Consider the following 24895-nt stretch of genomic DNA (forward strand, 5'->3'; position numbering starts at 1 on the left):
AGGACGAATAGTGGTTGTTTCATATTTGTACTTATCAAAAGTAACAGTCCTTGTATTTATGTATGATGAAAGAATGGGAAACATGCTACACTGAAAATGTTTGAAAATCAGGAATGCTAATATATCTGGTGCATAAAACCGTTCCCTGGTACTCATGCAAGTCACATGCATATATTTGTTTTCTAGTCTCTTTTTCAGTCTTTTTTTCTGAAAACAACTTAGCATACAATTTTCCAGTTACACACTCATGCACATGGTTCATTTTCTTCTTCCTCCTTAATCAATGGCCCCATGAAGTTGCACAATAAAGCACAAGTGGTGAAAATCTCGTCGGCTAAGTCGATCATGGTGAGAGGGCGTGCACGATCGAAAATGTGAAACTCCTTAATGCGCCTAATCACTCTTTCAACGTGTACTCTAGCGCCAGCAATGTTACGAGTCTCGTAGACTTCCGACTTTGGCATCTGACGTGTGTGCGGCACTCTGAAGGGTGGAATATGAAGCTTCACACCATGTGGAAGCAAGTCACCAATTTTAAAACCTTTATCTACCATAACAGCCTCACCTGGTTCTAACAGGTTGAGGATGCCGCATTGCCGCACAATTTCTCGGTCACTCATGGCACCGCCGTACAGTGGCGAGAGGTAACAAACATAACAGTCCGGTGTTACCCCAACCAAGCACTTCATTGTGTTTGCATGCTTATACGGTGAGAAGGTTTGACGCTGTGCATCCAAGCTGGATGGCGTTTGAATTCTTATCTCGGTTGCATCCAGTACCACCCTTGTATCAGGAAATGCGTCGAAGTGTCTTGGCATTCTTTGTTGTGCAAGACCCAGCTTCGGAAAGCAGTTGAGAGCACTTAGTTCACGACTCAGCACAACAATCCATGACGTAAACAACCTGCTGAAGGTCGACATTGAAATCCCAAAGTTTCTGGATATTTCCTTCAGAGACATACCCGTACGGAGCCTTACTACAGGTTTTCCCGCTCATTTTAATCCAAGCGACGACCAATTTAATCCCGGGGTCAGTCAATTTAATCCAAGCGCCATACAATTTAATCCAAGCGCCACACAATTTAATCCCGGGGTCAGTCAATTTAATCCAGAATATATATATATGCACTTATTGTGTTCAGTGGTCGTGTTTCGCTTACACATTTGGTAACTTAGAACAATTGTTTATACAATTAGAATTTTGGGGGGGCAATTGAGAATTTGATCACTAATGTGATTACTTTGAGTTACTAGTCCCACTATTGACGAGGCTTAACTGATATGTTGGTTTACTCTTTTTAAGCCGCAGCTCTTAGGCACCCGTTTCCGGCTTAAGCGGCGTCGCCGTCGGCGTAACAACGCGGTGAATGATGGGTAAATTTCCCCGCTAAATTTAGCGGAAAAATATCCCCGCTAAATCTAGCGGAAAACTTTCCCTGCTAAATCTATAGAAATGTTTTCCCAGCTAGATTTAACAAAATATTTGCCCCGCAGAGTCTAGTGGAAAAATTTTCCGCTAAGTCTAGCAGAAAATTTTCCCCGCTAAATCTAGTGTAAAATTCTTCGTGCTTAATTTAGCGGAAAATTTTTTCCCCGCTAAAACTAGCGGAAAGTTTTCAGAGCTAGATTTAGCGAAAAATTTGCCCCGCAAGACCTAGCGGAAAAGTTTCCCCGCTAAATCTAGTGGAACATTTTCCCCGGTAAATCTAGCGGAACAATTTACCAGCTAGATTTAGCGGAAAATTTTCCCCACTAAGCTTTGCGGAAAATTTTCCCCGCTAAATTTAGTGTAAAATTTTTCCCACTAAATTGAGCGGATAATTTTTTCTCGCTAAATCTCGCGTAAAGCTTTCCCCGCTAAATCTAGCGGAAAAGTGTTCCCAGCTAGATTTAGCGAAAAATTTGCCCCGCAATGTCTAGCGGAAAAGCTTCCCCGCTAAATCTAGTGGAAAAGTTTTCCCGCTAAATCTGGCGGAAAATTTTCCCGCTAAATTTAGCGGAAAAATTTCCCAGCTAGATTTAGCGGAAAATGTTTCCCGCCATCTAGCGGAAAAGTCTCCCCGCTTAACCTAGTGGAAAATTTTTCCCGCTAAATGTAGCGGAATATTTTCCCCGCTAAATCTAGCGGAACAATTTACCAGCTAGATTTAGCGGAAAATTTACCCCGCTAAGTCTTGCGGAAAATTTTCCCCGCTAATACTAGTGTAAAATTTTTCCCACTAAATTTAGTGGAAAATTGTTTGCCGCTAAATCTAGCGTAAAGGTTTCCCCGCTAAATCTAGCGGAAAAATTTTCCAGCTAGATGTAGCGGAAAATTTGCCCCGCTAAGTCTTGCGGAAAAGTTTCCCCGCTTAATCTAGTGGAAAATTTTTCCCGCTAAATCTGGCGGAGAATTTTCCCCGCTAAGTCTAGCTTAAAATTTTCCCCGCTAAATCTAGCGGAAAATTTCCCCAGCTAGATTTAGCGAAAAATTTGCCCCGCAAAGTCTAGCGGAAAAGCTTCCCCGCTAAATCTAGTGGAAAATTTTTCCCGCTAAATCTGGCGGAAAATTTTCCCCGCTAAATCTGGCGGAAAATGTTCCCCGCTAAATTTAGCGGAAAAATTTCCCAGCTAGATTTAGCGGAAAATTTTTCCCGCCGTCTAGCGGAAAAGTCTCCCCGCTTAATCTAGTGGAAAATTTTTCCCGCTAAATTTAGCGGAATATTTTCCCCGCTAAATCTAGCGGAACAATTTACCAGCTAGATTTAGCGGAAAATTTTCACCGCTAAGTCTTGGGGAAAATTTTCCCCGCTAATACTAGTGTAAAATTTTTCCCACTAAATTTAGTGGAAAATTGTTTCCCGCTAAATCTAGCGTAAAGGTTTCCCCGCTAAATCTAGCGGGAAAATTTTCCAGCTAGATGTAGCGGGAAAATTTTCCAGCTAGATGTAGCGGAAAATTTGCCCCGCTAAGTCTTGCAGAAAAGTTTCCCCGCTTAATCTAGTGGAAAATTTTTCCCGCTAAATCTGGCGGAATATTTTCCCCGCTATATCTAGCGTAAAATTTTCCCCGCTAAATCTAGCGGAAAATTTCCCCAGCTAGATTTAGCGGAAAATTTGCCCCGCCAAGTCTAGCTGAAACGTTTCCCCCCTTAATCTAGTGGAAAATTTTCCCGCTAAATCTAGCGGAAAATTTTCCTCGCTAAGTCTAGCGGAAAAATTTTTCCCCCTAAATCTAGCTGAAAGTTTTCCGCGCTAAATCTAGCGGAAACTTTTCCCAGCTAGATTTAGCGAAAAATTTGCCCCGCAATGTCTAACGGAAAAGCTTCCCCGCTAAATCTAGCGGAAAATTTTCCCCGCTAAATCTAACGTAACGTTTTCCCCTCTAAATCTAGCGGAAAATTTCCCCAGCTAGATTTAGCGGAAAATTTGCCCCGCCATGTCTAGCGGAAAAGTTTCCCCGCTTAATCTAGTGGAAAACTTTTCCCGCTAAATCTAGCGGAAAATTTTCCCCGCTAAATCTAGCGGAAAATTGTTTCCCGCTAAATCTAGCGTAAATTTTTCCCCGCTAAATCTAGCGGAAAATTTCCCCAGCTAGATTGAGCGGAAAATTTGCCCCGCCAAGTCTAGCGGAACATTTTCCCCGCTTAATCTAGTGGAACATTTTCCCCGCTAAATGTAGCAGAAAATTTTCCCCGCTAACTTTAGCGGGAACTTTTTCCCGCTAAATCTACCAGAAAAGTTTCCCTCGCTAAGTTTGGAAAAACTTTCCCCGCTAAATCTAGCGGAAATTTTCCCTGCTAAATTTAGCGGAAAATTTTCCCCACTAAATCTAGCTTAAAATTTTCCCCACTAAATCTAGAGGAATATTTTCCCCGCTAAATTTAGCGGAAAAATTGTGGGGTTCAGGAAAGACGTCCGTCGATGCAGTATAACAAACTGATCTTTATAACCGCAATACACCCTTTCCGGAATTCAGTGCCATCTGGTGACTCAAATGGCAGTTTAACTTTTACCGTACTGATGGCGGCGATGAACCTGTGGTCTGCAGTACTGTATGGGGCACCGTCACTTTCGCAAGACAACGGTAAATGAGAATGCGCGAGTCACTGACCATTTCTTTTTAAATCTCTCTTTAGTGTCGATGGCGAAAAAGATGCAACCAGTCAGAACGAAGTGCCAGCTCACATAGACGCCTTGATAAAATTCTATACATCAAGGGGCTTTCAAGCGGAGTGTGTGCTACTAACAGATTGACTGGGTTTGAATTAGAAATGAACGCTCACGCAGCTCTTGCATCCGATTCCTGCTTCATGTCGCGCTAACATGTATAATGTATAGGCATCGAATCATCTGCTTAGGAGCATCTTCAACTTCTCTTTCATCACTAAACAGAAGGCCGCCATTAGTATAGCACATATGCCATTTTTCAGATGATGATAGTGACCAAAGTTGCCAGTCGGGATACTGAAAAGGGTCTATAAAAGTGAAAAAGATCATCAAAAGGGGGCTCCGCTGAGACCGCCCTGCTGCACCGTCGAACGCTGCTAGTCTCGTGCTGTTCTGCTCGAGCCCGCAGCTCGGTCCCGTCGGTGCTGCTCGTGCCGCACGCTTAAAACGTCAATAGGGAGTTTTTGTAGGCCGCGTTTCCCCCTCCGCTAAGCCCTCCACAACGGAAAAGCCGTTACTGCGCCTGCGCGCCAATGGCATTGACTGTAGAGTTCCGGCTAGCGTAGCTGGTTGCGGAGAGCATTGCGGGACAGCAGAAACGATCTACGAAAATTCCCTATTAGCTCCCGACGTTGCGTGAGCCACCACAATAAGTGTCGCGCTTTGGCACTACAAATTTTCTCCGCTAAATTTAGCGTGAAATTTTCCGCTAAATTCAGCGCAAAATTTTCTCCACTAAAGACAGCAAAAATAATTCCCCGCTAAATTTAGCGGGAAATATTCCCCGCTAGATTTAGTAGAAAATTTTCCCCTTTACATCTAGCGAAAAAATTTCCCCGCCAAGTTTGGCGGAAAATTTCTCCTAAATGGAAGGCGAGCAGGAGAGGAAGAAAAGGCAAAGCTTCCTCTCCGCACCTTCCCCTCCTCCTCCTCAAGAGCTGCGCTCTAATGCGGCGTTACAAGGAGTTGTAAACGGCTTTCTTTTTTTGTTACCTCGAGTTATTGCGGCGCCCTCGAATATATTGAAGTTAAATGGACGTTTTGTTTCATCTTTTTTATTACTAGACAATTAGGAAGGCGAGCAGGAGAGGAAGAAAAGGCAAAGCTTCCTCTCCGCACCTTCCCCTCCTCCTCCTCAAGAGCTGCGCTCTAATGCGGCGTTACAAGGAGTTGTAAGCGGCTTTCTTTTTTGTTACCTCGAGTTATTGCGGCGCCCTCGAATATATTGAAGTTAAATGGACGTTTTGTTTCATCTTTTTTATTACTAGACAATTACAAGACAACTAGGTACAATTCAGATGATACAAGTACTATTGCAATTTATAATAACTTTTTTTATAACTTCGCGCTAATATTGACGGACTGATATTATTTCAAGTTTAGTGTAGGTATGGCTTCCACTTCTAATCATTTCGACCTATTAATAACACAATCTGCATGATACAAGTTCAACAAGCATTATGAAGTACTCTGTCAAATGCTTTGACGAATTATTGGTAAAAATATGACTTGGTAGAAGCTCATTTGACATTCTGCTTACTTTTTGGTTATATAGCTATATTAATGCGAAGAAATGTAGAGTAGCAAACATTTTCATTACTCAGTCGATTAGTTTGATTTATTATTGACAAATGCGACGTCATATAACTTCAGCTAAGACATTGATTACTTCTTCCATTACTCCGTGTTCTTAATTCCACAATTGACATTAAATTAGCCCAGTTAACTTAGTGGTAATTTTTTTATCTTTACACGATATATTAGTCACAAAACTGAGTTAATATGTTTTATGACATGGTGATTAATTTGAGTTACTAGTGGGTGACTAGTAACTCAAACTAATCACCATGACTTTTTTTTAATCTAATTAACATATTCCTCACTCTTTATGACTTTGAGTTTTTATATCAACAAGCGATTTATTCTCAGCTCGGACACCATCATGATCACTCTTTTCATTACTTTCACTTACTATTCACCGAATGAAGTTTTATTCGGCCTAATTGACATCATGACAACCCTTGTGATTACTTTGAGCAAAAATAAACTGATTCTTATGAGCCCAAGTCAAATCATAATTACTCTTTCAGACTTTGATTTGGCCAAACTAACATCTTGATGACATTTGATTATTTCCAGCGAATCAAACAACTGATTTGTTTCGAGTTCAACCGACGTTTTGATCAGTATTTTGATTACTCGAGTACTATGAACTCACTAGACTTTATGTCAGCCTAAATGACATCTTGCAGATTCCCTTGATTACTTTGAGTTATTATATAACTAATTGATCAGCCATGAGCTCAATTCAAATTATTATTACTATTTGACTTTAGTTACATTTATTTTTCACAAATGAACTTAAATTCGGTCAAATTGACATTTTTATGACTCCTCATTACTTTGAGCTAATCTTGAACCAATTGATTTATTATGAGCCCAAGTGACATTATGAATACTCTTTTGATTACTTTTAGTTACTTTTGACCAAATAGACATTAATTCGCCCTAATTGACATTTTGGCGACTTTTTATTAGTTCAAGCCATTACACGACCAACTCATCTAATATGACCCAAATTACCATTCATATTACTCTGTTGATTACTTCGAGTTACTAATGACCCAGTGGACTTTCATTTGGTTTAGTTTACATTGTGATGAACATTTTGGTTACTTTAAGCTAATATTTAGCAAAATAGCTTATTATGAGCTCAACTGACGTGATGACTACTCTCGCTTAATTTCTTTTACTATTGGCCTAATTCACACTTTAGTGAATCTGTTGATAATTTCGAAATACTAGTGCCAATTGATCTACTATAAGCTCTAATCAGATTAATATTAATCTTAATTACTTCAAGTTACTTTTGAGTCAATGGACTTGAATTCAGCCCAATGGACATTGTGATTACTCATTTGATTACCATGATCTAATATTCAAATAATTGAATTATTATAGAATGTTCATTGATATTATGTATATTTTTCGATTACTTTGAGTTACTATTAATTCAAACTTATATTGAGCCTAACTAGTATTTTGGCGACTCCTTTGTTTACATCATAGAGTTATTATAATGTACGCTAGAGGTTCAACTGGCGCTAGTGTCTATGCGACTTCCGGGAGGCAAATTGAAGCAGACAGCAACCAGTCTACTTTTGCGGTGCTCCTGTGCATTCCTATGGGAAAACGCACGTGAAATTTGCCTCTTCGCCGGAAAATAACACGAATGGCTTTTATTATTTCGGTTGTACCGGATTGTATGTACACTTATTAATATTGTAAAAGTGTAATTGCTTTAATTACAGCATTTTTCTTTACCACTGAACGATGTTAAGTTTTCGCTATATTTCAGGCCCAAACCTATGTTCCATGGCAGGTATGTTCCATGGGCAGGTATGTTCCATGGCAGGTAATGCTAATATGCCCGTCCTGTCACTCTATGAAAATGACTCCGTCGTGCATCTTTACGACGGTTAGAAACATTCGAATGTAAGAAATAAAGTACGTGGACTACGAAAGGTGTGCCTTTTTATTATTTCCTGTGTCGGGCAGTTCTTATCGGGCCCCTGTTCTCTGACCTCTCCCTATTTGCAAAGATTTCGAGCGTGCGGTTGATGATTTGAACCCAGAACATGCATCTTTGCATATATTCATGAGCAGAAAGAATAAATCAGTACTTATTTATTGCAAATCGGACTATATTAGGTGGCTTTCAATTTATTTTGGTCGCCTGCATGCACAAGGAGTTACTTATCCAATGTTACTGCGTAGTTCTTGTCGTCTCTCTTTGTTTTCCACATGTCCTTCGTTCGTTCGACACGTATATCCCCATGGTGGAAAGCGCCGATGCCGTGTTCGCGCTAACAGTGTCCGTCAGTGGACATAAATACACGTACGAAGCCGTTTCAGCACCGTTTTTAATCCGATGAATTCGAGAGAAAAACGCCGTAACTGACCAATTATTTCGTCGGCCTGACTGAGAAATGTTCCAAGCTACCTAGTACGTACGAATTATTCGTGATATTTGCTCTTATACTCGAGGGCGGAGAGAAAATGTACTCGCTTCTTCCCATAGAAATGCATTACCGGAAGTCAATTTCCGACTGGTTGCTGTCTGCTTCAATTTGCAGCAGCACACTAGCGCCACTTGAACCTCTAGCGTACATTATAATAACTCTATGGTTTACATCATGCAATTACAACAACAATTCATCGGTTGTGAGCTCAATTCAAATTATTATTACTATTTTGATTACTTCGGGTTAATTTTGATCCAGATGACTCTAATTCAGCCTCACTAATATTACGATGATTGTTTTGATTATTTCGTGCTAATATTTTACAAAATTATTTATTATTTTCTCAATTGACACTACGATGACTTTTTTACTACTTTGAGTTACAATTGACCAAATGGACTTTAATGCGCGCCTAATAGACATTTTGGCTACTTTTTATTACTTCGTGTTATTATACCTCCAATTTAAGTATGATAAACTCAGTTGACACTCTTATTATTTTTTTTGATTACTTCAAGTTATTTTTGAGCCAACAAACTTTAATTCAATCTTACTGGCATGTTGATGACTCTTTTGTTACTTTGATTTAATATTCAACAAATTGAATTTTTATTATGACTATTGACATTATGATTACTCTTTTGATTACTTTTAGTTACCATTAATTCAGTCCACTTTATTTTTGGCCTAACTGACATTTTGGTCAATTTATCTTTTACTGCGTGTTATTATACTCCAAAATTTCGTTTGTGATCTCTATCCGCATTATTATTACTCTTTGGATTACTTCGAGTAACTTCTATTCCGGAGGACTTTAATTCGACGTAATTGACATTTCGGCTACTCTTTTGATTACTTTGTGTTATTTTACACCATGTGATCGATAATGAACTCAGTTGATATTATTATTACTCTTGTTATTACTCCAAGTTATATTTGATCCAATGAACTTTAATTCAGCGTAATTGATATTGTGATGACTCTATGATTACTTTGATCGAATATTCCATCCAATAAAAAATATATGATGTTTATTGACATTATAATTACTCGCTTTATTACTTTAAGCTACTATTAATCGAATCGACTTTATATTCAACCAATTGGTCTTTTAAGAGCTCGGTTTACATTGTACATCGTTATTACTCTTTTGTCCCAACTAATTTTAATGCGGCTTAATTGAAATTGTGATGATGCTTGGTTATTTTTCGCTAATTTCCAACCAATCGATTTATTGTGAGTATAATTGACATCACGATTAATCTTTTTTATTCACTATTGACCCAATGAACTTTAAATCCGCCCAATTGACATATTGGTACTAATTTTGAATACTTGGTGTATTGCGCCACCAGTTTATATATCATGAGCTCAATTTTAATTGCTATTACTCTTGAATACTTCCAGCTACTACTGGCCCAACGAACATTAATATGGCTTAATTGACAATTTGATGACTCTTAATTACGTTGAGCTAATATCGAACCCACTGCGTTCTTATGAGCTAAATTTGCATTATGATTATTACCCTTTTGATTGGTATGAGCTGCTACTGACCCACTAGACTTGTCTGCCGAAATGACAGTTTGGTGACTATTTTGATTACTTTGGCTCATTATACAGCCAATCTAATAATTATTGGCTAAATTGATAATTTGATTACATTTTGATTACTGCTAGTCATTGTGAGCTACTTTATACTTCACTTCAACTACCGCGGACATCAGAGAGTGGCGTCGGACGAGAAGTCCTTCCAGTGAGCTCTTCTCCTCGTCCGACGGCTCCCTTTGGTGTCTGCGATACCTCCAAGGCAAGCGATCTTTGATTCCGTTATTAATAAGAAAATCAGCCAAGCATGACTTCAATGCTTGGTTTTTAGGATACTTAGAGCTCATAGATTAAGTTATGACCATAAATGAACTAACGCAGACAGTGTTCCAGTGCCCCTTTTAGCTTATGTGGAACATGCTTATGACACTGATGTGGACTGGAATAATAGAAAAGCTTAAGACCTCAACGCAGTTTCAGCATAACGCAGCGAAGGAAGTGCATATCACAAGTCATTATAATTTTGCTCATAATGGGTAAGTTGAATAATATTTAAATTGTTAAAGCTTTTATAAGCTATGACATATTTTATTAACTTTGTGTGGACTAAGGGCAAGTATATTATTTCCGTACTTTTCGTGCCCAATTCCTTAAAAAAAAAGTTGCGGCGTTCATTTCTTGTTTTTTGTTTTGTTTAGCGAATCGAGGTAAACTATAAAACCGCATGCAAGATTATTTTTCCAAGTTACGGGCGACCACCCGAGAATGCGACAGGGTTTTTGTGAAGGAGGTCCTGTGAGAATATCAAAACGGCGGCCTTCTTTCGGTCAGTTCCATATCTTATTGAGGGAATCGAAGGTTATACATTTCTCTGGAAATGGTATACAGTCCCGAGTTTTTTCGCAATACTCTTTCTCGAATCTGGGATGTTTACTATTTAATTAATTATTGTTAAAACATTGTCAATGACTTAATTTTTTAGCATTTGTAGTCTCAGTTTGTATGCCTTTGTGTCGCATCACCACGTGCTTTTTTTTTTTTAAATATCGCAACAGGAAGTTTAAGGGGGGAATATTTTCTTGGGAAAGGAAAGTAGAGCGGCACATCTACGAACGAACAGTTTTTTTGTATTGATTTCTAACATATATATAAAGCACACTTCAAGTTGTTCAGTGAATGCCATCTCTCACTACACTGCTTGACAAAAGGGCACACAGTATCTTCACTCACATACATCTAAAAAGAATCGGCGTGACAATGCTGCGGTCTTCTACATGTCTGCTCCATCCAGCGCTGGAGCGACAAATTCAAAGCTGTGGCGATCGTAGGCCCTGCAGTCGGCTTGGTGAATTTTTTGCATCGCATCTTGAGTGGCAGATTGAAGTAGGCGCCAACGATGTTCCTTGACTGTGATGTCGTCGGGCCGTGTGAAAATATCTTCGCTCCGCTCCCGCATGTAGGCCTTGACCCCGAGCTTGAATTTAGAAAATAACTCTTCTATAGGATTAAAAAAGGGGCTGTAGGGAGGCAAGTACATTACAGTGTGCAGGTCAGACACTGCGGCATCTTTTGCCCTCCTGTGAGCTGGGGCATTGTCCATAATAATAACCGCCTCGCAGTCTGGCTCAGCGGCTGTGATAGCACGCGACACATCCTCTAGAAACTCATTAAATGTGAGCCAGGATACTCGATCTACCGTCTTCCACAGAAGCAAACCCTCGGCCGACATGCAGGCGATAATGTTAATATTCGGCCCTCTTGAGGCTGTTGTTTTTTGTACGGCCTCCGTACCACGCTTAGACCGTCCAAACTTGCGGGAACACCAAATGTAGAAGTTGGTTTCATCCACGTAAAACCTCAAAGTTTGGGGGCCGTCTTTTTCAAGCCAAGTGGCGAAGACCTTCCGCTTTTCTTTGACGTCTGCTCTGTTGCGGTCGGCCGGCTGCAAGGAAACTTGCTTCAGGCTGTATCCATGTCCGTCCAAAAGGCGGTCGATTGAAGACGTACTAATCGCCAGCCCGGGCCGTTGTCGTTGAAGCTCACTTCTGAGTTGTTTCAGGGTGTAGGTTGGATGGTCGTCCACCAATTTCGTCAAAGAGGTCAGAACGTCAACATTAAATGTTGATTTTGACCCTCCCCGGGCCTTCGGGAGATCCCTGTCTGTTCGCACGATAGATCTGGCGGTTTTGATGTTGGTTCCGAGTGTTCGTGCGAGAGACGGCAGATCGCCACCGCGTCTTGAGCAATCAAGAAGCCTCGCTCGGTCTTGGGCAGAAACCATGGCATACTTTACGCGAACGTCATTGTGGCCTTTGTTGGGCCTACCACGTCGGCGACCAGACGAATCATTCATTTTCGAAGGTTATTTCCACAATAAACACAGACGCAGAGGCTTCAGTGTGGTCGTGGTGCGGCGATACCTTTGACGAACCGCGTCGTCTGCTAACAGCTTCTGATATCCCGCGCGCAGGAAAACCAGAAACTTCAAGTGGGGAAACGAGAGACATTGTCACTAAAATGTGCAGAAAGTGAGTGTTAATCTTATTGCCTTAAGAAATTATTTAATATCATTTTCCTAAATACTAAGCAATGGTTAAGAAAATATTGTAATAGTTTTGTCTTCCCATTTGAAGCTTCGGGTTTTCTAGCGCGCGGGATATCCGAGGCTGTTAGCAGACGACGTGCTTCGGCAAACGTATCGCCACACCCCAGCAGCTTTGAATCCTCTGAAGTTGTCAACACAGTTATCAGTATAACACTCAGACCGAATTAAAGTCCATCGTGTCAAAAGTACCTCGAAGTAATAAAAATAGCAATAGTAATTAGATATGAGCTCGTGATAGATTAATTGGTTGTATATTTATTCGAAGTAATCAAACGTCACAAACATGAAGAGCCTGAAATAACCAGGCCCGATCTAAAATTGGCCGTCAAAATCAACGCTCCTGCACGTAGAAACAAACTTTCTGTCAAACTTGTATTGTACAGGTTGGTTTTATCTTGCAAAATTGCAAGGCGTAGCTTCCTTTCTTTAAAAAATGGGGCCAAAAAATTTTCCAGTGTCAACGCCGGACGGCAACACAGACGACCGAGTCGAGTGGCGGGCGCGTTTGGCATCCGTATTGATAAGTGGCGTCGTGAGCAGCGTCGGAGTAGCCGACCAGCGAAAGAAAGCAGACGACACGCAGATGAAATCCGTTGGCAGGAAAGGCACCGTCGTTTCGCAAACGCGTTCTTTTTTTTTTTCTTTTCAAGTTTCGTTTTAATTGTTTGCATTTGTTTTTAAAGCAAACATACAAAACAAAAATATTATGTTCTTTTTAACAGCCCATGGACGTCGCGAGCAGTCTCGATAAGGAGGTAGTGCCATTTATCAACACGCCAGGACAAAATAATGTAGGTGTGCTGTACTGTAGGTGTTGCGTACCAAATACTTTAGGTGTTGCGTACGAATGCGAATAAATTGCTGGGGCACGTTTGGGGTGGGGGGGGGGGGATGGGGGGGGGGGGGCTTCCGACGTATTAGAGTTATATAAAAAGGACTACTACGTCACATGGAAGAAGAATACTGGGCCGGTCATCTCGTTTCATTTCCTCCTCACTGGGTTTTTAAAATTATTTGTTAGCCCGGGGGGTCATGCTGTACTCTAGGGTTGTAGTCCAGGCTGCCAGAAAAGTATCGGACGTGGCCGGCCCTACTCGTACCCCTCGCCATGTCTAGACAAGTCCTTACGGCCGCTGGAGGTCCGTGGCTCAACGGGGGCTCTAACGAAGATTAAAGGGATACTACAACGAAATTTCGGCGATCATTTTTTTGGTCTATATGCGTTCAAAAGAGCAGTATCACATGGAACATACCAATATCTTGTTAAAAAAGTCTCCAAAAAGAATTTTAAAACGAATAAACGATTAGCAAAGATCACCTGGTGGATGTCGCTAACGCCTCGTTTGTAATGCTCGTCTAGGAACCTTGACAGCTAGCGACGGAGGTTGTCTCGTCTCCGGCCACGACGAGAGAAGGGGGGAAGGAGGAACTCCCCTTTTCAGGAGAATCCCTTTTGTGTGTCGCAGAAGTCGCTATTGTCCCCCTAGAAGATTATAGAAGATTAACCCGTCACTCAAAATTCGTACAAAAGCAGCCGCTTCGGTGGCTGGAACGACTAGGCCATCCTCTCGACGTCAGCCTCGCCGTAGCTTTGCTCGTCTTGAGACGACCTACGTCACGATTGCGTCGGATGTCACGTGCTCTAAGCTGGGCCTTCTCCGAGCGCTTGCCAGAGTGGGCCGTTTATAACGAAAAATACAGCCACCAGGATCAAAATGCAAACGTGCGATTGTCATTTACGGATATTGTGGATCATATTCAGCCTATTTTTGAACACGACGGGAATATTTCAAATTCCGTTGAAGTATCCCTTTAATGGGTGCATTGCAAGCGAGCGCTGAGTTTAGTTTTATGGAGTGCTGAGATGCTCTACTTCATCAACAGGGCAATCGAAATCGACACAATCACAATGGCACTCCTCTGGATGGCCAAAGAGGTCCCAAAATGCAACGTGCGCAGTATTGCATGCAAGAATTTTAAGAGGTTGTCTCTTGAGTCAATAGTAAATCAACATGTTTAACAGTAGTCATAATGCCAGTTCGGCTCACAATAAGCCAGTAGCTTGAATATTAGCGCAAAGTAATCAATAGTCATCACAAGGTCCGTTAGGTCGAATTAAAGTTCAATGGGACAAACAAAACTCGAGGCAATCAATAGAGTAGTAATAGTGTGAGTCTTGCTCATAAAAACAATTGGTTTAATATATACCACATCAAAGTAACCAGAAGACCCCCGAATAGTGAAATAGGCCAAATTAAAGTCCTTTCGGCCATAGTGACTAAAAGTAGTAAAGAGTAAGCACAATGTCAATTAGGCAACTAATAAATCGATTCCTTGAAGACAACGTTCGAGTAACCAACCGTTATCACAAAGCCATTAGGCCGAATCAAGTCCATTGGGTCAAAAGTAACCCAAGGTAATAAAAATAGTAATTTGAATGTTAATTTAGCTCATATTAAATTCATTTGTGTTTCAATAATTCGAAGTAACCCAAAGTGTAACCAAAATATTAATTAGGCCAAATTAATTTCGACTACGGTCAATAGTAAGTCGAAGTAATTCAAAAAGTAATCATAATGTCAATTCAGCTTTTAATAAATTACATTGTTGAATATTAACTCAAACTAATTAAAATAGTAATCCCAATATCAATGAGGCCGAGTTAAAGTTCTCTTCGTCTAAAGTGACTCCAAGTAATCAAGAGTAATAATAATGTGAATTGAGCTTACAAGCGATATATTTGTGATCAAAAGAGTATTCAGAATCTCAACAAACATCATAAATTTTCAATTGGTTGAATATTAACCCAGAGTAATCACAAGAGTCATCGCAATGTCAATTAGACTGAATTAAAGTCCATCGGATCAAAGATAATTCGACGTAATTAAAAGAGTAATATTAATCTCAATAGATATCATAATATATTAATTGGTAATATTATCACTCGAAGTAAAAGGGGTGCACCAAAATGTCGATTAGGTCGAATAAAGTCAATGTAGTAAATAGTAAAACCAATTAATAAAAACGTAATAATAGAGTCAATTGAGCGCATAATAAACCAGTTTATTAGAATAATAGCTCAAAGTAAACAAAAGATTGATCACAAAGTCAACTAAACCAACTTAAAGCACATTGGGTCAACTGTAACTCGGAGTGATCAAAAGGGTAATTTGAAGGTTAATTTGGCTCATAATAGATTAATTTGCGGTATACTAAATTGAAGTAATCCAATGAGTAACTGAATGTCAATTAAGCCGAATTAAAGTCTACTGGGTCAATAGTAACTCAAAGTAATAAAAAAGTAATCAGAATGTCACTTAGCTCATAATAAATTACATCTTTGAATATTAACTCGAACTAATAGACCGATCTCACCAGGCACGAGACCTTGCATGCATGACCGTCTGCCTCCTGTGAACTAAAGTTATGGCAGCGTCACGCATGTGCTGAATGCCCAGTTAGATCGATGGAGTCATCAAAATGTAAATTTGGCCGAATTTGTGAAAAGTAAATGTAGCTAAAGTTAAAGAGTAATAATAATGGGAAGTGAGCTCATAGTATATGAGTTAGTTATATAATAACTCAAAGTAATGATTGGAATCTGCAACATGTCATTTAGGCTGATATAAAGTCTAGTGAGCCAATAGTACTCGAAGTAATCAAAATACTGATCAAAACGTCGGTTGAACTCAAAACAAATCAGTTGTTTGATTAGATGAAAATAATTAACGTCATCAATATGTTAGTTTGGACAAATCAAAGTCCAAAAAAGTCATTATGATTTGACTTGTGCTCATAACAAATCAGTTAGTTTATTATTTGCCCAAAGTAATCACAAGGGTGGCCACGATGTGAATTAGGCCGAATAAAACTGCATTCGGAGAATAGTAAGTCAAAGTAATCAAAAGAGTGATCATATTGGTGTCCGAGCTGAGAATAAATCGCTTTTTGTATAAAAACTCGAAGTAATAAAGAGTGAGGAATATTTTAATTCAATTAAAATAAAGTCAAACGGGTCACTAACTCAAAGTAATCACCATGTCAATAAATTGATATTAACTCAGTTTTGTGACTAATATATCGGGTAAAGATAAAAATTTACCACTAAGTTAACTGGGCTAATTTAATGTCAATTGTGGGATTAAGAACACGGAGTAATGAAAGGAGTAATCAAAGTCTTAGCAGAAGTTATATGGCGTCTCATTTTTCAATAATAAATCAAACTAATCGACTGAGTAATGAAAATGTTTGCTACTCTACATTTATTCGCGTCAATATACTACATAACCAAAAAATAAGCAGAATGTCAAATGAGCTTCTACCAAATTATATTTTTCAGAATAATTCGTCAAGGCAATTGAGAGAGTACTTAATAATGCTTGTTGAACGTTTATCATGCAGATTGTGTTATTAATAGGTCGAAATGATTAGAAGTGGAAGCCATACCTACACTAAACTTGAAATAATATCAGTGCGTCAATATTAGCGCGAAGTTATCAAAAAAGTTATCATATATTGCAATTGTACTTGTATCATCTGAATTGTATCATTGATAAGTCGACTAATAAGAAACGTGAAACAAAACGTCCATTAACCTAAATATATTCGAGTGCGCCGCAATAACTCGAGGTAACAAAAAAAAGTGAAAGCCGTTTACAACTCCCTGTATTGCCGAATCAGAGCGCAGCTCCTGAGGAGGAGCAGGAGGGGAAGGTGCGGAGTGGGGGCGTTGCCTTTCCTCCTCTCCTGCTCGCCGCCCATTTAGGGGAAAATTTTCTGCTAAATTTGGCGGGGAAATTTTTTTGCTAGATAAAGCGGGGAAATTTTTCCGCTAGCGGGGAAATTTTTCGCTAAATCTAGCAGGAAATTTTTCGGCTGCGGAGAAGCTTTTCCGCTAAATTTAGCGGGGAAAATTTTCCGCTAAATTTAGCGAGGAAAATGTTCCGCTAAATTTAGCGGGGAACATTTTCTACTAAATTTAGCGGAAAATTTCCCCACTAGATTTAGCGGGGAAAATTTTTCGCTTAATGCAGCGGGGAAAATTTTCCGCTAGATTTAGCGGCGAAATTTTTCCACTACAGGTAGCGGGGAAACATTTCCGCTAGATTTAGCGGGGAAAATTTTCCGCTAGTTTTAGCGGGGACATTTTTCCGCTGAACAGCAAGGAAAATTTCCCGCTAAATTTAGCGGGGACATTTTTCCGCTAAATTTAGCGGAGAAAATTTTACGCTAGATATAGCGGGGAAAAAATTCCGCTAGGCTTCGCGGGGCAAATTTTGTGCTAAATCTAGCTGGGAAGATTTTCCGCTAGATTTAGCGGGGGAAATTTTCCGCTAAATATAGCGAGACAATTTTCCGCTAGATTTAGCGGAGAGAATTATCCGCTAAATTTAGCGGGACAAATGTTCTGCTAGATTTAGCAGGAAAAACATTCCGCTAGACATAGCGGAAAAATTTTTCGCTAGATTTAGCGGGGAAGCTTTTCCGCTAGACTTTGCGGCGCAAATTTTCCGATAAATCTAGCTGGGAAAATTTTCTGCTAGATTTAGCGGGGGAAATATTCCACTAAATGTAGCGGGGAATATTTTCCGCTTGATAGAGCGGGGAAAATTTTTCCGCTAAATTTAGCGGGGAAAATGTTCCGCAAGATTTAGCAGAAAAAATTTTCCGCTAAATTTAGCGGGAAAAATTTTCCGCTAGATTTAGCGGGAAAGCTTTTCCGCTAGACTTCGCGGGGCAAATTTTCCGATAAATCTAGCTGGGAATATTTTCCGCTAGATTTAGCGGGGAAAATTTTCCGCTGAATATAGCGGGGAAATTTTTCCGCTAGATTTAACAGGAAAAATTTTCCGCTAGACTTAGTGGGACAAACTTTCCGCTAAATCCAGCTGGGAAGATTTTCCGCTAAATTTAGCGGGGGAAATTTTCCGCTTAATATAGCGGGAAAAATTTTCCGCTAGATTTAGCGGGGAAAATTTTCCGCTAAATTTAGCGGGGAAAATGTTCCGCTAGATTTAGCAGTCAAAATTTTCCGCTAGATTTAGCGGGGAAATTTTTCCGCTAGATTTAGCGGGGAAGCTTTTCCGCTCGACTTTGCGGGGCAAATTTTCCAATAAATCTACCTGGGAATATTTTCCGCTAGATTGAGCGGGGAAAATTTTCCGCTAAATATAGCGGGGAAAATTTTCCGCTAGATTTAGCGGGGAAATTTTCCGCTAAATCTAGCGGGGGAATTTGCCCATCATGCACCGCGTGATTACGCCGACGCCGACGCCGCTTAAGCCGGAAACAGGTGCCTAAGAGCTGCGCTGTAAAGAGTAACCAACATATCAGTTAAGCCTCGTCAATAGTGGGACTAGTAACTCAAAGTAACCACATTAGTGATCAAATTCTCAATTCCCCCCAAAAAATTCAAATTGTATAAACAATTATTACAAGTTACCAAATGTGTAAGCAAAACACGACCACTGAACACAATAAGTGCATATATATATTGTGGATTAAATTGACTGACCCCGGGATTAAATTGTGTGGCGCTTGGATTAAATTGTATGGCGCTTGGATTAAATTGACTGACCCCGGGATTAAATTGGTCGTCGCTTGGATTAAAATGAGCGGGAAAACCTGTAGAACCATGAACAGCTGCTCTTCACCTGTGTGGACCCTGACATAATTGCCTGAACACAATTTAGGTTCGCGCGTGACAATCATGCCATACAAGTTCTTAAACACAAAATAGTTCGGCAGCCCAGTGTAAAACAAAAAGTCTTCGGTGCCCATAATGTTAGCAAGGGAAAGCGTAGTGACCCTAATTTCAGACATCTTTTCCTCAAGCTTCATAATCATTTGGCTTTGTGCTTGTGTCCTAAGCTTTTCTGCCTGAAGCTGCCGCTCCAACTCCACAATCCTGCTCTCCAACAGACGACGCTGATGGATGTCTCTCAAAGGTGTCGCAGCATCACAGTCCTCGGCCACACACATGTCATTTGCAGTGTCTGTAGACGGGGTGCACGGGTCTTCCGAGTTGTCCACAACCTCAGCCATGGTGTCCGTCTCCTGTTGTTCCACTGCTGCACCAGAAGAGGATACAGTCACTGAATATATTATTTCACACATTCCTCTCGCCAACTCCTCAACTCAAATCTAATCAAGCATACCAACAAGAAATAAAAAATGTTGGTGGCTCAGCTCTTTCTAAGTAACCACATGTCAATGGAGAGGGAGCCATACTAGGTCGAGTCGTAAGTAACGCGCAAACCGTAAACAATATTTGGAGTTCATCTTGACTCAATCACTTTAGATTCTGTCGATAAAGTAACAAACAACAACAAGCAATATTTTCTTATGCTTTTGCAGCCTAGAAGATTGATAATAAATAGCATTGAATTAATAGTTTAATACCAATGTTACCTGGAGGGGATAACTGCTTGGATGCTTTATTGGCATTCTTGGCGGATGCTGTGACCATCTTCTTATCATGCCGCGTCCTTGCCCGGTCAAACCGTGCAGCCTAGTCTCTTTGCAAGCTGGGCTTGTAAGCAAAGATCGACGGGACGTAGTCCGGGTGGTCTTTGCACCTTGATGGAGCTCCTGAAATTATATTATTTTGCACGTCATATTTCAGCGCTGAATGAAACACCACTCTGAGCATGTGCAGTGCTTCTTGGGGAGCAGATTTTAATATGAGCCTATGGGTGCCAGGCAATGAAGCAACAAGTAGTAATCAATATCGTATTAAGAAATCAATGAAGCCTTTCAAAACACAGCCGCAGCTCGAAAGCATAAGGTCAGTTCACAGGAACTAAAAATGGCAGCGTTATTGAGCTGGCATGAGACCCACGTACAATCAAGAAAATATTTAAGGAATGCCTAAAATCGAAGTGTTGTATGACAAGGTCCTTGTTATCACTAGATCTGTCAACCTGTTGGTGACAAAAGGGGAACACTAGGCCGGCCGCACTTATCTTTCTGAATTTAGAACATGCGGGTTATAAGATACCCAAAACAAAAAGTTGTTTACTTAGTACTTTCACGACTTCATTTATAGCTACAAACGTACGGCAGACGCGGTGGGGAAACCAAAGCAACAGCTGCTCGCACTTTTCCTCTCCGGCTATACGCATAGTCACAAACTGCACAGCGTAGCTGCGACAGCAAAATAGTAATCCAGCAGTTTCCGCGCCAGCGCGTAATCGCCACATAAGCAAGCAAAAAAATGCTCAAGCCAGCACCTACCTGTTGGTGGAGGTAGCTACGCAACAGCGTATACAGACAGACACAAGCATCAGATTGGATCAGGTACAGTGCACCTCAAACTTAACGCCGCCACTGGGTTCCCAAACATTGAGCTCGTGTCGGCTACTTACTGTTAAATTTGTCACCAAAACGTTCGGGATGCCTTCTCAGGATGGGCTAGAAATCGGGAACCCAAACATTCTTCAGATCGTTCAATCGGCCGCTGCAGGGGTTATCAGAAACGGCAAATGCCGCGGCGGCGTAAAGTTTGAGGCGCACTGTACGTTGTACTTGCACACTAACGAAAGCAAGAAATAATAAGCACGAACCTTGCTCAAAGTGGTTGCCGCAAACGCGGGAGTGGTCCGATGGCTGCCACGGCGAGCCGTCCGCGTTGTTTCGTCGGATCGCCCGAATCCACAACTGGCGCTTCGTCGGGTGAAGACTTGCACAAGGAAACCGGAAGAAACTTAATCCGCGATTCCGTTTGCTGTCGTTGCTGCAGCCGACAGCGGAGCAGCGCTGGGGCATTTTAGAGAACGTGGAAATGTGCGACCGCTTCCCGGCCTTCCGCGGTTTCTATGGCTGCTATGGCTGCTGACTGCCGTGAGGCGGACGCAAAGCGCCACCAAAAATGGCGGACTCCCGTCTGCTGCTGCTGCGCATGCGCCGTGGAAACTCCGGAAAAGGTCCATTGGACCGTTAGCCGGTCGTGAACACAGACATTCAAACACACACGGCCGGCGAAACGTGCGAAACATAGGCCGTTGCTTCGATGAGATTGTATTCGTATTTTCAACACATTTGAAATAAAACAATCAGCAAACGGCATTATAAAACTTATAAAAGACACAGCAATAATAAATTATTGCACATGTCAATTTCGCCACAATATTATGAATAAGTCCTGAACATGTTGCAAAATAATAAATACGAAACTAAGCCTACAATGGTAAAACAAATTCAGCAGACATGCAACTTTCTAGAAAGAGAGCAGAGGTCATCTGGGCGGCGGTAGCGAAGCGTGTTAACGCTTTGGTTTTCTGGGCTTGTGGTCGTTGGTTCGAATCGCGGTAAACGCTATTTGTTTTCAAACACTTTGTTGTCATTGTAAATGTTTTTTCTCACCTTTTCGTATTCGTTTTTATTTTTTTTTAATTTTTTTCTCACCTTTTTGTATTATTTTGTATTAGTTTGTATTAGTTTGTATTCTTTTGTATTATTTTGTATTATTTTTTCTCACCTCTTTGTATCAGTTTTTATTTTAAATATTTTTCTCATCTTTTTGTATTACTTTTTATTATTTTAAATATTTTCTATGTTTATGCTGTCGTCGACACCCTTCTTCGGGGTAACAATTACGCAGAAGGTGAAAATAAAAAGTGCGAGCCCACATTTGAATTGATGCAATTCAGAAAACCTCGCCATCTTGTTTTGCCGGGATGATTCGCTCCCTCCGTGCTAATAGATGGGTCAGTGTAGTAGGCAAACAGTGCAAGTCCTTTCAACGAAGAAATAAAATTAATAATAATGGGTACATTTAGAGCAAAATGGGAAAATCTAAGTGGTAAAACTGCCACAGTGATGAAGCCAAAGTTTGTCATGAAAGCGGTCCATCTTCACCCACTATTGAAACAAAAATACTGCCACTTTAAGGCAGTAATTTAGTTGAGCTTATAGCTCATAAGCACATCTCTTAATTTTCTGTCTTCCGGAAAGTAGTATTTAATTTTGTTCTGGTAGATCAGCGCTATCCCCCACGTGCCGCCAGGTTTTACTTATACAGGTTGCGCTCCACAGTTTTACTTATTGTTAGGCATAAACACATTTTTATTCCTGAGATTCAAGTACAGCGCGGATAATTAAACTAGCTTTCAGAAATGCTATCGTTCGGCATTGTGACATTTATTTTTCGTAGTGTCAAGGGGTTACATTCACAAACCCATCAGTGTGTACATCCACAACGCATTGGTGTTTCTCGCTTCTTTTACTAACGAAAAAAAGTTTTTATATTCGCGTTCCTCTGGTGCGGTATATTGTATAACATAAGCTATTAAAGAGACAGATATCGTTTGGCTATGTGAACATTTACAATATTTCTCTTAGATGATCGTAACTACCACATAAAACAGTCGATTCCTGCCCTAAATAGCATATTTTTACACTAGATTAAAATCACAAATAAAATGATCCCTTAGGAGATTTATGTGCCTCTCGTAGCGTCATAAGCAATAAACACATCTCTTACTTTTCTAGTTTCTGGAAAGTAATGTTTATTATTGTTTTGTAGCTCAAAGCGCGTGCTCAATCATGCCACGTCTTTTTACTTTTTTCATTCGAGGCTCCGCTATACCGTTTTTATTTTTTATCAGAGCCAAACACGTGTGTATAACGCCAGACCTTAAGCATAGTAAGTACATCAAATTAAACTAACTTCCTGAAAAAAGTGTCGTTCGGCGTTGTAAAATTTAATTTTCGTGGCGTAGGGGGTCAGATTCTCAAATCCTGGACTGCAGATTTTCCTCACGGCATTGTTTTTTCTTTCGCGTTTTCGCGATAAAACACATCAGCCTTGCCATGGTGGGATCAAATACGCCAGCGTCGGCGGTCATTTACGAAGGATTGATCAACGCAAACATTTCCGCTCGCTACATATGAATCGCCGCAGTTCGTCGGAATCTCAATTACGTGACTGCACAGTGAAAAAGGCAAAAAAAAAATAGAATGATGCCGGTCAGTAAACGGAAGTTCCCGGGGCTCGTCAGCCTACGAACAGCAAAGCGCCGATGCCGGCCAGTCACTGAACTTCCATGTAAATACTGCCCATCAAAGACAGCAAAATACCGATGCCGGCCAGTTACTGAACTTCCATGTAAGTACTGGCCATCAAAGACAGCAAAAGACCGGTGCCGGCCAGTTACTGAACTTCCGTAAATACCGGCCATCAAAGACAGCAAAATACCGCTGCCGGCCAGTTACTGGAACCTCCATGGAAAGACTAGCCAGCAAAGACAGCAAAAACCCGATGCCTGCCAGTCACTGAACTTCCATGTAAATACTGCCCATCAAAGACAGCAAAATACCGATGCCGGCCAGTTACTGAACTTCCATGTAAATACTGCCCATCAAAGACAGCAAAATAGCGATGCCGGCCAGTCACTGAACTTCCATGTAAATACTGCCCATCAAAGACAGCAAAATACCGATGCCGGCCAGTTACTGAACTTCCATGTAAATACTGCCCATCAAAGACAGCAAAATACCGATGCCGGCCAGTTACTGAACTTTCATGTAAATACTGGCCATCAAAGACAGCAAAAGACCGGTGCCGGCCAGTTACTGAACTTCCGTAAATACCGGCCATCAAAGACAGCAAAATACCGCTGCCGGCCAGTTACTGGAACCTCCATGGAAAGACTAGCCAGCAAAGACAGCAAAAACCCGATGCCTGCCAGTCACTGAACTTCCATGTAAATACTGCCCATCAAAGACAGCAAAATACCGATGCCGGCCATTTACTGAACTTCCATGTAAATACTGCCCATCAAAGACAGCAAAATACCGATGCCGGCCAGTTACTGAACTTCCATGTAAATACTGGCCATCAAAGACAGCAAAAGACCGGTGCCGGCCAGTTACTGAACTTCCGTAAATACCGGCCATCAAAGACAGCAAAGTACCGCTGCCGGCCAGTTACTGGAACCTCCATGGAAAGACTAGCCAGCAAAGACAGCAAAAACCCGATGCCTGCCAGTCATTGTAACTTCTACGGCTGGACTGGCCAATGAGCAAGACGAAACCCCGACGCCGGCCGGGGCCGGTAGCTCTTCGGTGCCCATGGCCAGGCGCTGCCATCCTGTTACCATGGGCGGGCCGGCGTAGTCCCGATGTCCCGATACCGGCCGACGCGGAGTGCTACCTGCATCTACATGTTGACTGGCACCATATAGTGCCATATACAGGAGTATCAGGCATCCCATACTGCTATATATGGCAGCCACTGGCACCATATATGACTTTATCTGGCATTATATGTCGTCGTATATGGTGTTGCCTTACCATATCTGCCCTGATTTCAGCCCTTATGTGGCAATATATGACCGTATATGTCTACTTATATACCCATATACGGCCCTATATTAAACATATCTGGGCCATATATGACATTTCTGTAAGGGCAGTGCTGATTGGTTATTTCAGTTAATACAGTACAAAAAATTAAGTTATTAACTTCTTCAGTAATTAGAGTTAGTTTTTTTTAAATTACAGTTGTTCACGAAACTAAAATAACCCTTTGCATAAAAAAAAGTTCTCCAAACCTAGAAATGCTTGTGT

The 24895-nt window shown here is 40.9% G+C and overlaps 1 pseudogene; it reads right to left on the reverse strand.

Moving 5' to 3' along the window:
* Positions 1-397: 397 nt before the first annotated feature.
* Positions 398-21091, reverse strand: LOC120849279 (annotated as a pseudogene).
* Between the last annotated feature and the right edge of the window lie 3804 nt (positions 21092-24895).

This window comes from Ixodes scapularis, unplaced genomic scaffold (assembly GCF_016920785.2).
Source record: "Ixodes scapularis isolate PalLabHiFi unplaced genomic scaffold, ASM1692078v2 PGA_scaffold1__304_contigs__length_218370807, whole genome shotgun sequence".
Lineage (NCBI taxonomy): Eukaryota > Metazoa > Arthropoda > Arachnida > Ixodida > Ixodidae > Ixodes > Ixodes scapularis.